At 35.8% G+C, this 14,294-nt stretch overlaps 1 pseudogene; it reads left to right on the top strand.

The window, feature by feature from the left end:
- Nucleotides 1–3,023: 3,023 nt before the first annotated feature.
- Nucleotides 3,024–12,857, top strand: LOC105042731 (uncharacterized; annotated as a pseudogene).
- Nucleotides 12,858–14,294: the final 1,437 nt, after the last annotated feature.

The raw sequence follows: 14,294 nt of genomic DNA, 5'->3' as shown, positions 1-14,294 counted from the left end.
TATTCCTACTTAACACTCATCCCCAAAAAGGAGGCCAACTGCATTGTAAAAAGACTACCGTCCAATCTCCCTATTACATGGTGTTGTGAAGATTATTTCGAAAATACTCTCGCTTAGACTGACAAAGAAGCTTGACAACCTCATTGCACCCTCTCAATCCGCCTTCATCCGAGGAAGAACACTTGCGGATAATCTTGCTGCTGCAAATGGGATAATCACCCAGGCCAACGTGTCAAAACACAAAGGCATAGTTTACAAATTAGGCTTTGAGGAAGCTTTTGATAACATGGCCTTGGCCATTCCTTTTTAACCTCCTGAAAGCAAGAGAGTTCGGAAACAAGTGCTGTCGTGGGATTCAGGATATTGTCACTTTGGTGAAATCTTCAATTCTGGTCAAAGAAACACTGGGAACCCACTTGCACATCGTAGAGGATTGCATTAGGGAGACCCTCTATCGCCCCAACTTTTCATTCTAGTGGTAGATCATGTCCTAGATCGAATCATCAAACAAACAATTAGCAACCAAATGATCGAGGGAATTGGAACAAGGAATTCACAGGACTTCTCCATAATCTACAATTCCAGACGACACCCTTATTTTTAGTAGTGTAAATCGGAACTGCATCAAATCCATAATGTTCATCTTATACTCTTTCACTACAAAAATAAAATAAAATGAGAAATGGATTTTTTCTGTTTCTAAATTAGAAATTTTCATTGCTAAATGTATTTAGCAATGGAATAGAAACAAAAAATTTCTGTTTCTATGTATCCCATTGCAAAATCCATCAGAAACGAATTTTTGCATTCGTTTCTAAATTTACAAACGGATTAGCAATGGAAATCTATTTATTTCAAATTAGCAACTGGAATATATCCATTTCAAATTAGCAATAGAAATATTTTTATTTTAAATTAGTAATGAAATATTTTTTTCATTACTAATTTGAAACGAAAATATTTTTGTTACTAATTTGAAACGAAAAGAGATTCCGTTGCTAAATAGAAATGAAATATTTTATTTTTATTTTATTTTTAATTAAAAATAGAAATTTTGTTTCTAAATAAAAATGAAAATATTTTTCGTTTCACATTAGCAATGGAAATGGTTTCCGTTGCTCATTTGAAATGGAATCTCTCGATTTCTATTTAAAAATAAAAGTAATTTTTGTTGCTAATTAGAAATGAAAACAACTTTTGTTGCTAATTAGAAATAAAAATTTTATTTCTATTCCATTTCAAATCGAATAAAAAATTAAAAAAATATTTTTTAGAAACGTAACTATAATCCGTTTCTAATCAGAAATGAAATTCTATTTCTAAATTTATAAAAATAAAAAAATAAAAATTTTTTATTTATAATTTTTCACTTAATCCTATATTTTATGTCCAATGTTCAATTGAAAAACTAAATATGATAAAAAATATATTTTATTAATATAAATAATAGATACAATGTAGCATTAAAATTCAAATACATCAAATAATCTGATAAAAGAAAAATCTAAAATCTAAAATCTAACTATCATCGTCATCATCTTCAACAAGATCATCTGGTGGAGTATTTGGATTTGAGGATATAAATTTTGAGTGGCTTATCATCTGCTGTATTATTTCCTCCATCTGGTGCATCCGATCTTGCAACCTCTGCTCTCTCTCATTTCGCTTCTTATTCTGCTCCTTCAATATAGCAACAGTCTGTTAGAGCTCTTAATTTGTAACAATGATCTCCTGAAGCTGCTGATTCTGCTCTGTCAATTTCTCTCTTAGTTGTTGAAGCTCATCCTCCAATGCCTCTGAATGCATGTGAAATGATATAGTTGAGGATGATTTATAAGATAACTGAGGATAAAAAGCAGATGTCTAAGAACCCACTCCATATACTTTACGTTTCTTATCCTCCCAACGGCCTCATACCAAAGCTGTCTCTCATCCACAGTAGGAGGCTCACTGCATCCCTCTTGTGACTGAGACATTTGCTCCTCAAGCATATTATAACGATCATGTATCATATCAATTATCAAATATTATCCTCAAAATTTATCTCATAGTGCAAATATTAAAAGATAGTCAATTCAAATACTTATTCACTTACATAAATAGTTTTGTCCGTCCATCAACAAGTTCACCGTTAGCCTTCCTAGTATGGGTCACCTCGAATAGCTCATGTGAGAGAGGTTCTCTACCATGCTTCTCTCGCTGAAAAAATTCATCAATTTAAATAACTTACATTAAAATCAATAGACATATAAATAAATATAAAAAAATTAACTCACAAATCTCTGAGCATGTCATGTATGAGAAACAGAGCTCCCTGTATGACGAGATATCCTAGATTCTAGTCCACCGATCTCGCTGAGGCAATTTGCTCTAAATTGATCGCTACGAGCTTAGAAAAGTAATAGGAGTAGGAGGGTCCGAAAGAGAGGGAGCAGGCGGGGCAGTTGGTGGGAATCAAGGGAATAGACAGAGAAGAGAGGATATGGGGGTGGTGGGAGAAGGGAGCAAAGGGGATCGCAGTTGGAGGAAAAGAAACAGAAATCATGGGTCGTAACCACGATTTAACTAAAATCCTGGATTCAACCCATGATTTCATCTTTGCTGTGATATGACAGTGCCAACCCCCACTGGCACACCAATCACTGGAGATCCACAAATAACTTCGGATTCACGATATTTTACGAAAATAATATTAAAAAAATAATATATATTTTTTAAAATCCTCCAGAGAGCGATAACAAAAAAGATTCTGAAAAGACTTAAAAGTCTAAAAAGTTACTTTAAGAAGAATTTCTCTTTTGACACTAACTTTAAGATGAATCTTTAATAATGCAAAAAAAAAAAAAAGAAACATTCCTTCAGTATAAATCTGGTGGACGGACTGCACCCTCATCCAGCGCTCGCAGCCAGTCGGCTTCAGCTTTAATCACAATCCAGATTCTCTCCAGGCTTGAGAGGCTTTGAAGTCCGAATTCTTTGTCTATAAAAGGGATGGCCTCGCCCTTGCCGAGGCAGGAGTTGTAAGATAGTTTGAGCCTTCCGGTAAAGTAAGTGTGTTCTCTCTCTCTTTTGTAAAATTCTTTCACTCAAAGTGATTCAAGTGCTACTCCACTGAAATATATAAAGCTGTTATCTTGTAAGTATACTATATTCAATAAAATATTAAAGTTCCTACTCTCTGCGATTATATATCTGCTGTTGCATTTATATTGTCTTGTTAATTTCGCTAGTTTGTAGTTAGTGTGTTTATGTATTTCGTTGAGTAGTCCTGGGCACAGAGGAAATTTGGATGAGGATAGAACTGAGCTATATAGGATGAAAATTACGCTTAAATGAAGCAAATTTGCAGGATATTGGCTTTAAAAACATTTAAAAAATGCAAGAAAGAAGCAGTAAGGAATATTTGGCTCAAAATAGACCAAACATAAGAGATCATAGCTCTCAAAAGAATAAAAACCCAATAAATATTGCAAATTTGGACCGGGGCAGAACCAAGCTCTAGGGAATCAATATTAGCGAGTTTCTACTCTCAAATGAAGCTAATTTGGAAGATACTGGTTTAAAAACATGCGAAAATAGTAAAAATTTCCTTCTATATGTGGGACATTTTTGCTCAAAATTGCTCTCAAAAGATTAAAACCCGTAAGATCTAGATCATAGCTCTCGAAAGACTTAAAACCTATAAAATCTTGCAAATCTGAACCAGGACGCATCCGAGATCTATAAGATCAAAATTAGCAATTTTCAAGGTTCAAATGAAATGAAGTTATAAGATATAGGCCTTAAAAAGTTTTTTCTAATGAAATAGACCTTAGCAAGGTTAAAAATATAAGAAATGCAATATTGTCATTTATCTTCTATAGATGGAACTTTTTGGCACAAAATAGACCAAATATAAGAGATCATGGCTATCAAAAGATTAAAAACCCATAAAATATAGCAAATTTGGGCCAGAGCCCAACGAGGCTCTACGTGACTAAATTGCCGAGCTTTGCTGCTTTTAGGCTCAAACGACGCAAATTTGCTGGATATTGATATTAAAATAGCTAAAAATATGAGAAATAAGCAATAATGTTGTTTGTGTTTTATAAATGGGACTTTTAGCCTCAAAATACAGTGAACATAAGAGATCATAGCTCTCAAAAGATTTAAAACCCATCAAATATTGCAAATTTGGAGCAGGACATAACCGAGCTTTATAGGATGAAAATTAGAAGTTTCAAGATGCAAATGAAGTGAATTTCCACAATATTGGCATTTGAAATGTTAAAAATGCAAAAATAACAATAATGCCATTTTCTTGCATAAATGGGACTTTTGGGTTCAATATACACTGAACATAGGAGACCATAGCTCTCAAAAGATTAAAAACTTGTAGAATATTTCAAATTTGGACCCGGGCAGAACCAAGCTTTATGGAATCAAAATTTGTGAGTTTCTGGCCTCAACTAGAGTGAATTTTCAAGATATTGGCATTTAAAGACATTAAAATTGTGAGAAAAAGGCAATAATATTAATTTTCTTCTATATATGGGACTTTTTGGCTCAAAATGGGTAAAAAAAACATAAGAAATTATGGTTATCAAAACATTAGAAACCCATAAAATAAGGTGCATTTCAAAGCTCAAAGGAAGCAAATTTTCATGATACATGAAATTTTCAAATCTCTGTTCTCAAATGATTAAAAACCCATTTTCCTAGAAAAATTAGGCAAAATATATATTATCCTTAATAGATATAAAATCATATCTTTTTGCTCCTAAACTTTATATAAATAATAATATTATATTTAGATTAATTTAAATATAATATTAATATATATTAATATTATATTAATATTAATAAAAATATTATATTAGTATAAATATTAAATATAATAAAAATTATAATATTGATATTATATTCATATAAATATTATAATAATATCAATATAATATTATATTACTATTCAATATTTCATTCTAATTATCTATTGATATAATGCAAAATCTTAGCCGTGGATCTTGAAAGAGTATTTTGAAAAAGAAAAAAGTACCACCACTTTTCATCCTATGAGAAGTGCTAAAACCTACCTCTTCTATGAATTTTTACTTTCCATGAAATGTGAAAAGTAACTTCTCATAGGAAGAGCTTTTTCCACTCTCTTTTTTCTTAAAACTCCAATCAAATAAGAGGCTCCCTTTCTACTAATTCTCAGGATCTGTCTTTTCTCTCTTTCACTTTCCGTCAATCAAAGGAGTCCATAAAGTATAGGAGATTTAGACTAGGACACAACTGAGTTCCTTGGGATTAAAATCAAAGAGTTTCAAGGCTCAAATAATGCGAATTCCCAAGATATTGGCATTAAAAATGTTAAAAACGTGAGAAGCAAGCAATAATGTCACTTTAACGTATGGGAATCTTCGTTTGAAAATACACAGAATATTAGAGATCATAGCTCTCAAAAGGTTTAAAACCCATAAAATATTGCAAACTTGGACCAGGGCAAAATCGAGCTTTATGGGATTAAAATTAGTGAGTTTTTGGGTTCAAATTGAGTGAATTTGCAAGATATCGGTTTTAAAAACATTAAAAACACGAGAAATAAGCTACAATGTCATTTGTCTTGGAATTTCTGGCTCAAAATACACCAAACAGAAGAGATCATAATTCTCAAAAGATAAAAAATACATAAAATATTAGAATTGTGGACCAACACACAATCGAGCTCTTTGAGATCAAACTTAATAAGTTTCTAGAGATAGAGCTAATTTGCAAAATATGCATCGTAAAATTTTCAAAAATGAGCAAATTAAGTGCCACTATCATCTCACTTCTTTCTTTCTTTTTCCACCAAATCCTGTCATTTCACTTCGATATATGGGACTTTTATACTCAAAATAGTGCAGACATAAGAGATGATAGCTCTGAAAAGATTAAAAACCCATAAAAAAAAAAAGAAAATTTGGATTAGGACACAACCAAGCTTTATGGGATCAAAATTAGCAAGTTTCAAGGCTCATATGAAACAAATTTCCAAGATATTGGCATTAAAAACTTGAGAAATAAATAGAGAATAATATTGTTTTTCCATATATGGAGCTTTTTGGCTCAAAATAAACCAAACATAAGAGATCATAACTCTTAAAAGGTTCAAAACCCATAAAGAGAAATTATTTCTACACTACATGTGGTGTAGAAAAAATACACCATGCCATCTAGTTGGGTCACGTAATTACCATCTTCCAATGCACATTTAATATCTGTAGTTCCACTTTTTGTTAGAAATTTTCAATGATAAAAATATCCCTTCCATTCTGAAAAAATTATGACATCTTGCATCGATATGATGACATCTTATGTCTGTGTCGATATTATGACATCCTGCACAGAATGTCATAATTTTTTTATAGGATGTTATAATTTTAATAGAGATATTTTTGTGCTTTAAAATTTTTAAATGATAAAAATATTTTTTTCTCTTTATGACATCTTAAGAAAAAATTATGACATCCCGTATAACATGTCATAATATCAATACAGGATGTCATAATATCGACATAGGATATCATAATTTTTTTAGAAGGAGAGATATTTTCGTCATTCAAAATTTTAAATAAAAAAATAAAATTATAAATATTCTTAATTAAATAGAGTGATATATTTTTTTACACCGTATGCGATATATAAAGAATTTCCCAGCCTATCAATTTGCCCGAGGGCACAACCGTTAACAAAAAAAACCTCCACACTGGAGACTGATCCAAGCTGGTTGCGTCTCTCCCCTCCCTTCAGTAATATTTTACTATTTTTTTCATTCCTTTCCTCTATGGTCTTTCTCTACCCAATGAGTCTCTCTTCTCCTACGGCGCCGCAGCAGAGTACCCTTGTGATTTTCCCCTCCATCCAATCACCCACTCTTGTGTCTCGCTCCTCTCTCCCTCTCTCTCCCAGTCCCCACTATCTTCCCTGACCTCCCATCCTCTCTCTCTCTCTCTGCCCAACAGCCGCATCCACCATCCCATATGTTTCTCTCATCTGCTTTTTCCCTTTTTTTTTTTCCTCTTATGTATAAAGGGCTGTGTTCAGATACACGTCAAGAGGAATATGAGAAGGGACAAACTAAAATCCTATTCGAGGGATCCAATTTGTAGACTACTTTTATAGACTTTGTTGGTTACTAGAAAAATATAGGTAACAAGATACAAGACAAAGAATTTTTTAATGAGAGGTACGGAAGATTTTCATTCATAAATTGTGGAGTAGGATAAGATGCTTTTAATGGCTTGCATTGCAAGGTTCTAATCCACCTATTTATAGATTCAAAGGTGACTTTTAGGCTCTCTCATTAATATAAAAGTGACCCTTTAGTCTCTATATAACTCTTAGGGTCTGTTTGGTTGGGGTGTTCTAAATTACGAAATATTTTAATAATTTTTAGGAATAATTTATTTGAAAAAATGATTACAGAGAAAAATAATTTTTATTATGCTTGGTTGATGAAAAAATTATTCCAAAAAATGACACTGAAAAAAGATTACTGTATTTGATTAGAGATAATCTTATATGGGAATATGATGAAATTTACCAATATACCTTTTAACATAAAATAATATTTTAATACTATAATAGTATTATCATCTCTATCAATTTTAATATAATAATTATCATTATATAGTCCTTTGCATAATGCTATTCCCATCTTAATTTGTTTGCAAAAGCTCTCTATTGAGTAAATTTGGAAAGACATCAAACAAATTTAATGATTACATAGCAGCTTTATTGGGCGTATTTTTGTCAAGTATGAATTACCACTATTTGAGAATTTACCAAATATCAACCTTTCATGATATTTATTTTACCTTCTCTTTGTGAAAATTAAGTATGGGGCCATCATTTTTTTTTACTATCTCTCTTCCCTTTTTCATACCAAATATGATAATCTGATATGGGATTAATTTTTTCATACTCGATTGTCCCCAACCAAATGGGCCTTAGTTTATTTAAGATGACTCTTTAATTTTCATAACATATTAAATATTGGAGTTACATAGATCTCCATAATACTTTAACTACTAGAGCTCTTGAATTTGCTATAATGATGAACTTAATTACAAATTAATTTCTTGTGGTCCAATGAACAAAGAATTCAAAATTGAAATTCAATTTTTTATTTCTTCTACTCACCAAATCAAATCTCTCATTTATTTCACACATTTCTCATTTTTTCTCTCCCGTTTCCACTTTCTCGTCGTCTCTCCGTCTCCGCACATTTCACACATTTCCTTCTGCATGCGTGTTGATATCCCCGCCGTTGAAACCTTGTCTTGCGACATCCATGTGGTTTGTGGCTAAGGCTTAAGCACTATATATGCCCCGGCCCCTCGTCCCTTAGGTTTCCTTTTTGTGTCAAGACAAGTCTCAATCTGCCCATTCTATCCCACAGGCCTCTCCTTTCATTCATCATTAAAGTTTGTTGTGTTTTATTCCGATTAACTTGATGTAGTTTTACGTTTCTGTCTCACGTTGATGTTAGTTTTGAGCTTCTATGTTGACTCTGGGTTGAAGTTTTATCATGTTGATAATTGGATGCAAGATTATAGCATGGTTTTCGTATGATGTTTGACCAAACACTAGATGCAATATCTTACATATGCTGATATGCAATTCTAGTGAACTAGAGTCCGCTCTTGTGCTAAAAAAAAAGAAGAAGGTTTGACTTGCTCGAGTTTCTGAGATTCTGGTATTAGTTTATGTTCTTAATTATCAATAGGGGCTTTCTGGGAACGTGCCTGTGTTAAGGTGTTCACTATGCTGGCTAGTAATTTCTAAAAATCTCTAGATGGATTTGCAATTATGTTTGTTTTGTTTTCATGTTATCCTCGTAAAATGAAGGATTAGTACTCCCAAGAAAAATTATGCAGTGCAGGTATCTAGCTATTTGTGTCTTAAACTGACCTTGGATGAGTTTGCCATGATCAGTAATAACACTCGCGTTAACGTTTTGGTGATCGGCGTTTGTTGCCATGCATGAATAATAGGCGCATTTTCATTCTTTTTTTTTTTTTTTTTTTTTTTTTTGTGGAGAATCCAGATGGAAGAGAGGCTCTTTCTCTGGGTTAGTTATTTATTATAATTGGGGAGGTACATGTACATGGATATTGACTGAGTTTACTCTCCCAGGAGATAATAGTGTATCGTTGCGTGGGCGTGTCACATCAAACGATGGGAAGGAATGGGCCCCATGAAGCCAAACGAAATAACCAAAATAGACCAAGTACAATAGCTCAAAACCCACGTGAAGATTTCACGACTGCGAAAAACTTCAAAAGGCTGTGCTGACTAGAAGAGGTCGTCTGTCGCAACATCTTAAAGGGCCATCTCATACGCCATATAAATGATCAAGTTGATTAACCATGTGCCATAAATTTTGATCGGTGGATGAAGAAGTCCAGTTTTTAAGAGTAAAAACTGCTTCTTTTGCTGTTGGTAGAGGCATGAAAGCTTGGAATTTGAAAACATTAGAATTTCGCTCTTTTCATAAACACCACATGCTGGTTACAAGCAGACACTCGAAAGCTGGGAACTTATCACTTACAGGTCGAAGGAACCTCCAAAAATCCCAAATGTGAGTAAATGAGGTTGGCATCTCTTGAACCAGAAGGATTTGGAGGACTCACATTGTAGCAGTAAGTGATATGTAGACTCCGAAAATACCCTACACAAGGGACAAAAGGTTTCAATGTTAATGCCCCTCCTCAATAGATTTTCTTTGGTTAAGATTTTATTATGCTAACACAGCCTAGTGAATAGTGTAGCCTTTTCAGGAACAGGTAATTTCCGGAGGAGTTTTCCAAAAGAAGTAACCACCCCGCCATGCATAAGGAAGTTATAGAAGTGTTTAACAGATTCAGCTGGCTGTAGAGAAGGTTGAATGATCCAAGAAAGAGTCTGTAACTCATGTCTTGCTTGCACAGTCATAGGTTGTCAAAAATTAGTTTCAATATTGTGCTGGAAGAAATCTGCCACCGACTTCAATATGTTGCAAAATGGGTGCATTTTCATTCATTCTTTCAACTGAAAAGGGATGTTGGCAATGATATATATCATGTTTAAATCGATTTACTGGTGAGAGAAGAAGATGTCGATCTCGCCGAATTCACCATGGAGAGGATGTGCAGCAAACTTCCCTCAACCTGTCAGGGAAGAAGACGAGCGTGCATCTCAATTTTTGGTAGAAACTGTTGACTACTTCAATTGCCGTAAGCCATCTCCCCCTCTACCTGACATCGAGTACAGAAGCAGCAACGGAGAACAAGACATGGTCCGCCATGTCTTTCGCTGGGATCCTTCTCCCTATCAGCAGGTCTTTCAGCAAGGATTCCAAGCAAGGCGTCAACAAGGCACGCCCGACGAGGTCTATTACAATCTGGATCACTACGTCCATCATGGCGGTAGGCCTCTTGATTCCAGGCGGGACGCCGCCCATGCCTTCGTCAGCACCACGCTTAGCAGCGCTTGGCATCCTAGCCTCGTGGCCCCTGAAGTATATCGATACGAGATATATGCTCCCGGTGGCATTTGGGTTGCTGAGACTCTCGGTGATCGTTACCGATACCCTGCCCAAGACGAGGTCTGGTTTGTTGCTGGCATCGCCCCTCAATACATCCGTTCTGCCCAACGCTTCAGGCTTATTGCTGACACGGGGTGACCCTATAACACATCAGAGCACTTCATTAATATTTCTTCAACCGAATCCATTTTCATTGTTTTGTTTAGATTATATATAAGTTTAATATATATATATATATATTAGTGAGATATATGTATATATATATAACAGATTTGAAAATTGAGGGCTTACGTGGACTGCGACGTCCACTTGTGCGATGCATGCAGGTATATAAGGCAGGAGAGACTAGATAACATGATAATAGTAAATGGGAACTTCAATCCACAATCGCATCCATCAAGGTTGCTCAACATTCAGAGGCCAATATTTAATTACTTGGATGGGAATGGCAGGAGGGCACCTCTAAGCATGCGCATTTTCCGACCTCAGCGAGAGAAGCGACAAGCGTCCACCGATTCTGACCCCACCGATTGGTATGCTGGCACCGTGGCTAACTTTAAGAGCTACATAGATGCTGCATTCAGTTCATCTCGTAGAAATGGAGCCTATCTGTTGGAGAATACCGACCGACTCCACTCACGCCGACTCATCGTCGGGTCTACACGACCGACATCCGACTCTACCGACCGACCGACGGCTGCCGTTACCGACCGATCGAGGATACGTCGGTCGGGCAGACTTTCTCCTCTCTCCCGATCGACTGCACTATGAAGTCCAACGCCCGACTCTGGCAACGCGCCCGACTGACCGTCGGAGGGGCCCCGAGTTTCCACCCGACGCCCCTCAACTGGCCGCCGACCTATGGTCGGTCGGCTCCTCTAGATGCCGTATGGCTGTCGGAAACTGTCAGTCCTGACAATGGCACGCGGCACTGCCGCCTAGGGGCAACATCCCACCTAAGGCATGGGTCAACCCTAGCGATTTGACAGTCCCGCGGCGATTTGACACCCTCACGGCGACTCTGACAGTCCTCAGTGAGTTGACAATTCTTCAATTGTCCGCGCCATTAATGACGGCGCCATACCATGCTCCACTATATATATCGGGGAAGGCAACAATGCTAGAGGTCCATTCGAAACCCCTAAGCCCCTCCTCTCTAGCTCTCGCTCTCTCTCGTTGAGCTCCTTGTTTTCTTTTCACTGTTGTCTAGTCTCTTCTCTGACTTGACTATCGGAGGATCCCGTCGGAGCCACCTCCGATCAGTGCGTATTTTTTTTTGCAGACGCTCGTTCCCGGCGATCAGGCGACGAAGGAATTGACTGCAACACTATCTATTCACGAAGAACGAGTATGTGCTGGTGAACTATGCTCCACACTCGACAAATGACAGGGTGTTGAACGGACCGCAGGCACAGCCTTCGCAGAACATGGAATAGACTGTGCTTTTGGGTCGTCTAATGGTGGGGATCAAGCGTTCATCTTCTCTGGGAATCTCTGTGCAAAGATAAAATACGCACCAGGTACCACAAATGACAAGATAATCGGAGGCCCGATGACCATCGCCGCGATGTTCCCTTTCTTGAAAGGGACAGTGTTCGAAAGCGGCATAGACGCTGCGTTTGAGGCAGCGAAAGCAGCTTCCAGCAGCTTCAAAAAATATGAAGCCTACCTCTTCAAAGGCAACCAGTATGCTCTTAATTATAAACTACGGTTCTGCTTCCCACCTCATCGCCATCCGTTTCATCACTCAAGGCTTTGCCAGTTTGAAAAACACCATCTTTGAGAGCGGAATCGATGCAGCGTTTGCTTCGCACATGACCGATGAGGCGTACCTATTCAAAGGAGATTCCTACGCACTGATCATCAACTGTGCTCCTGGCACCACAAACGACTACATCTTTGGTGGCGTCAAGGAAATCTTTCCCCATTGGCCCTCTTTACGTAGCATCTTACCTCGCAATAATCGGGATCTTGACTTTCATGTTCACACTAGACCTGATGCTGACCGTGACCAGGATGAACTTTGAAGAGGCGGTCTTACGTGACTGAGTATATATGCATGGTACGCTTCAAATAAGAGTTTGGCTCGGTTTGGTAGTTTCTAGTTTATCTTTAGTTGGAATGATAAGGATGTTGTGGGGCTTGGGGTTATCTTATTATATTCTCCTCCTTGAACAAGCTTTTCCTCTGGCTAGTAGCTTATGCTAGAGGTATTTTGGATGAAGCCAACAATTTGTAACCGAGCACCAAAAGTATTTATCCTTGGAAAATTATTCAATGAATGTTATGTTCGTCATTGCCAAAACTTATTTTGTGTCAGTGAAGTTATGGGTTCCCTCTAATAACCTAAATTATTTTCATTTTCAGCCTTATATTTGAGTAGGTGTTGCCCAGAAAGGTTAGCAACTCAAGAGGGAAAGTGAATTGGATTCTTTAAAAATTTTTATCAATTTTGAATTTAAACAATTATGTGCTCCACTTGAAGCTATTTTGAGTGATTGTGAAGTGTAAACTATGTGCAACAGCAGAATTAAGGAATAAGTGAAGTTATGTAATAATTAAAATAATACGAAGCAAGTAAAGCAATGAACAAAAGTATAATACAAATACAATAAATTTATAGTAGTTTGGTGTAAAATCCTGCACCTACATCTACTTATTAAGCTCTCCTTGAAAATTTCATTATAATCAGTCCAATTATAATATATTTATTTTATCCAGGCTCAAACATAAACTCAGTTGATTTTTGAGATCACCAACCAAAATTTTATACCTATTGTTTTCTGGATTCACAATCTATTTAGTTGGTTTTCTGGACTCACTAGCCAAACCTTTACAAGTCCAATTCTGGACTTGAACAGGCCCATCCTAAGTTTCTTTCATCACAAAAAAACTTGAAAAGAAATCCCAAAAATGCAAGATATAAGATTTTCAGCATAAATAAAAATAAAAAAAATAGAACTCTTTTAAAGTGCAAAGAAGATGATGAAGGATGGCTCTTTTGAAACTTGATTTTTCTTCTTGAATGCTTGAAAGAATGTAGCTGAAAATGATGAAGACTTCTCTTGAAGGCTCACTCAAAGCTCTGCACTGATCCTGTCCTTATCCCTTTCTCAAAGATATTTAATAAATACTCCAAAAAGTGATGTATTTTTCCTTTCAATCCTCTTCTCTTAGCTTTTAATTGAGTTTAGAAGCCTTTAAATATTTTGAAAGAGCCAAACTAGTTGTTTCCAACTATTGGGGACTGAAAACTATCCATTGGAGGGCTTTTATGCAAATCTACAAATCTGGAGTCGACTCATGGACTGTACAAGTCAGCTCATGGACTGTAGGAGTTAGCTCATAGACTACAAGAGTCATTCAAAAAATTTGCTCTCTATCTTTTTTGAGACAGTTGAATTAAACTCTGTGTCACTTGGTGCCAACATATCAGAGTCGATTTAAAATCTTTCAGAGTCGACTCAAAACCTTTCAACTTCATCCTTTTCATATTTTGATCTCTTAAACTTGAATTTCTTAGCCCTAATACTTTCAAATGATATTTACTTCTTTTAATTTTATTTTTTTATAATAAATTATCTAAATTTATGAGAACTTATTTTTTAAAGTGCTTTGACTTGATATCTTGAGAGAATTTTTTTTTATAGATAATTTCTTCATTGTGAGCATCTAAGAAATCCTACATCCATCTTTGAAATATATGATTGGTACTATAATTACTCAATATTTTATAATTATT

Source organism: Elaeis guineensis, chromosome 4 (assembly GCF_000442705.2).
Source record: "Elaeis guineensis isolate ETL-2024a chromosome 4, EG11, whole genome shotgun sequence".
NCBI lineage: Eukaryota > Viridiplantae > Streptophyta > Magnoliopsida > Arecales > Arecaceae > Elaeis > Elaeis guineensis.
The sequence above is the reverse complement of the archived record's forward strand: the minus strand, read 5'-3'. Positions and strand labels throughout refer to the sequence as shown.